The sequence below is a fragment of the Callospermophilus lateralis genome, chromosome 3, assembly GCF_048772815.1.
Source record: "Callospermophilus lateralis isolate mCalLat2 chromosome 3, mCalLat2.hap1, whole genome shotgun sequence".
Taxonomy (NCBI): Eukaryota; Metazoa; Chordata; class Mammalia; order Rodentia; family Sciuridae; genus Callospermophilus; species Callospermophilus lateralis.
Window position 1 is genome coordinate 34,808,625 of NC_135307.1, and position 3,628 is coordinate 34,812,252.

The following is a 3,628-nucleotide window of genomic DNA, read 5'->3' on the forward strand; positions in this document are numbered from 1 at the left end:
ACAAGTTCCCTTCATTTTCTAGTCTATTGGTGGCATTCACTCCTGCCTTATTGAGTTCATGTAGATTTACTTTGTTGTCTATCCTTAATTCTTTCAAGAAACATATACATATATATATATATATATATAGATAGATAGATAGATAGATAGATAGATAATCATAAGAAAATATATATTTTTTCATATCTTCTTCTCCCTTATAATTCTACTTTAGTTTCTCTATAGATGGACCTCTGACAATCTTCCTTTTGGTTCAGTGTCTCCATAATTATGCATAATATACCAGTCTCTTCTGGCCATTGACAAGGGAACAGGGCTCTCACTTTGTCTACTTAAAAATGTGGTACTTGAGTGATTTTCTCATAGCCTTAAGAAATATCAAACTTGTTGACCTGAAACCAAGGAGGTTATAACTCTTTCTACTTGACAAGGAAAATTATAACCTTTATTACTTTGCATTGCTGATAGGCTAAAGATGTTAACCAGGATGACTCTTAGCGAGTCACTCATCTAATTTAGCTTTTTTCCTTCAGCAACAAATAAAGAAATAATCTCTTTTCCTCACTCTCATGTTCACTTTCAGCAACAAGGGCCATGCTCACCTCAGGCCAAGGCTACTGATCTTGTCCCTCTCTCTGATTAATGGTTTTGCAAAAATAATATGAAATATCTCATCAATATTCTAGAGTCTAGAATAGTGTTTTCTGTGACTAATTTTTTCAGTTAGGCAAATTACTGTTCCTTCTATTTTTCAAAAATCACCTTTTGTTTGTTTGTTTTAATGATTTAAATCATTAAATTTAAAAGTAGGAGGAATGATAGAGGTTCCTTTATCAATCCAAGGGCCTCCATAATGTTGGTTTGTTGTTACCAAACACACTAGCAAGAAGCATTATGGATTTAGTAAAATAATGACAATGTTATGTCTCTCTGCTAGAGCAACAAGGTGAGCTTCAATCTCTGTTCAATTCAGAATCACAAATTTAGAATTTTCAAATATAACTACCCCAACTTCTATTTCTAAAGGTTTAAAATCAATGAATCAAACAGTATACAGGCATGAAATTGCAATTTCCACTATCTGTTCAAATGTTTAATCAAATTTCCTCTTCACTTTTTTCCATGAAGCTGGTTGACCCTGTCTGTTTAACTCCTGCTGCAGTGGCTTGAAACCAATAGTGGTAACCTGTAGGACCACACTTGAACACCTGTAGTCCTTATTTTTTGTTTATACCAATTATAATCATATAACCACCACACCAGTCTCTTGTCTGCATTCTCTGTGTAGACTTTAAAAAGATAAGCAAGTCTTTTACACAGTATATCCAGAGTAATCCCATATCCATATATGCCTTTCCAATTATAAGCCTCAGAGCATGCCCTCTATACCTGGGATCTGCTGGAGGCTGTCCTCCAATCATCACTCAGCCAATGTTTTCAGTCACCTTGATTGAGTCCAATAATTTGTCCTTGATTGAGTCCAATAATTTCTTCTGTGTGACAATTACTACATGGTCTTTCCCTCTGACAGTTATTCATGTAAGCCTGAATGATACCTTAAAAGCAAATTCCAATTGGTAAGACCAGCTCTCCAGTGAAAAAAAAGGCTAAGTTGGTCAAAACCAACACTGCAACTGGCAGACATGTTGGTGAAGCCACTACTTCAAACCAGCTCTGGGCCCCCTTTATTCTCTCCTATTTTAATTTTTATGTACTGTAAGATTAAGTCCCATGTACCGCAGAAGGTGACATCATCACAGTTTCTGAAAGGGACACGCGCATTCCCTGGAAGTTGGCACATCACACCTTGACATGGGAAGGGCACAGCCTGTCTAGATCCCCGGTCCCGCCTCTGGCCTCCAGAGGGCGATGTTGCACAAGGAGGCGTCAGTTCTCACTGAGCATCCTCTTCAGCCACGGAGCCCCGCCTCCCTGCCCCTGGCTGATGCTTCCTCCCTGATGTAGTTAAGGGACCTGTCACTAGAGCAAGGGAGCAGAGAGCATCCACACTGCTAAAAAGGAAAGCCTCTTTCTAACTGTTTCTGAAACTTGTCCAAGCAAGGGACTCGTGCAGCCGCCCATCTCCACTCAGTGTCCCAGAGGCTCAGCCACCGCGACCTTCCCACCCGCGGATCCCTGTAGCTTTCCCCACCAGCTATGCTCCTGCTCCTGCCGGTGCTTGTGATGGTTTTCACCCTGAGTGAGTACATGCCGTTCCCTCTCCCCTCCACCAAAGTAACCGTGTTTTGATTGGAACTGGAGAGAGACGCGTCTTCTCCACAGCCAGGTCTGCGCTGCTTTTCCTGACTCAGCATCAATGTTGCAGGAGGAAGCAGAGCCCAGTCAGTGACCCAGCCTGACCGCCACGTCCTGGTCTCTGAAGGAGCCCCTCTGCAGCTGAGGTGCAGCTACTCATCTTCTGTATCACCCTATCTCTTCTGGTACCAGCAACGCCCTAGCCAATGCCCCCAGCTCCTCCTGAAGTACATGTCAGGGGCCACCCTGGTGACAGGCATCAATGGTTTCCAGTCTGAACGGAGGAAGAATGAAACCTCCTTCCACCTGAGGAAGCCCTCAGCCCATTGGAGCGACTCAGCTGAGTACTTCTGTGCTCTGGGTGGCACAGTGCCTGGGGCTGCAGGGGGAGCTGAGCACAAACCTCCTGACACAGGGCACTTTCTGTGACACACAGGCTCAAGCTGGGGAGTTTCAATTTCTGTGCAGCCCAAGATGGCAGGGTGGACTGAGCCCCTGAGAGTGTTTGTCACCTGAATAGCTGCCTCCATGTCTATGTCCTGCCACCGTCAGACCATCTGTGTCCCAGATGAAAGTCTTGTGATGAATTTTTTTAGGAGGGACCTCTGTCCCCCACAATTTCATGCCCTAACTCCCACCCCACACCTACACTCTGAAGAACACACATCATATCTATAAGGGCTCTGAAGTTAAAAAAGAAACATCACCTTTATTTTTAAAACTCATTTCTAGCATCCACTATGATGATTAGCATTGCCTCAGGTGTTGATCAATACATGGATACTTGTTTGTGTTAGGCAAGCTGTGCAGCCTAGATTCTCATTTAGGTCAACCTTTAGGGTATAGATTCTCAATCAGTGCACTATAGACTCTAAATCTAGATTGGAAGCTTAACTTCTTGCACATACATAATACCTCTCTGTGTGATATTGACATTTTAAAGTAATTTAAACAAATATCTATATTTCTCATTTAGTATTACAGAACCAATGATCAAATTAAACATAATTTTGATGAGATAGGAAAACTAAAATCCATTCAGTTGTAATCTGTTTTGAAACAGTTATTCCAGTGATTTGATATGAAAAAATTGAGACAATTATCCCATAAAAGGAAATCAAATAAAAGAGAGGAAAGTACTGAAAAATCCTTAGTTATTCCCTTTTAAGAAGTTATTATAATTCATGGTATAATATAAAAGTAATGAAAAACATTTTTATTCTTTCAAAGCACATTAACAACATTAATAGGAAGATAGACCTTCACTACCAAAGTTCACAGTATCAGACATTACATCAGTTCTCACAGGGATATCAAATGCAAGAAACCATTTTTATTTACTCTGAGACAATTATATAAAAATCCGACATGT

At 40.9% G+C, this 3,628-nt stretch overlaps 2 pseudogenes; one reads left to right on the top strand and one right to left on the bottom strand.

Moving 5' to 3' along the window:
* Positions 1–892: 892 nt before the first annotated feature.
* On the bottom strand, positions 893–1,782 carry LOC143394595 (proteasome subunit alpha type-6 pseudogene; annotated as a pseudogene).
* An 87-nt stretch (positions 1,783–1,869) lies between these two features.
* LOC143641529 (T cell receptor alpha variable 8-4 pseudogene) lies at positions 1,870–2,685 on the top strand (annotated as a pseudogene).
* Positions 2,686–3,628: the final 943 nt, after the last annotated feature.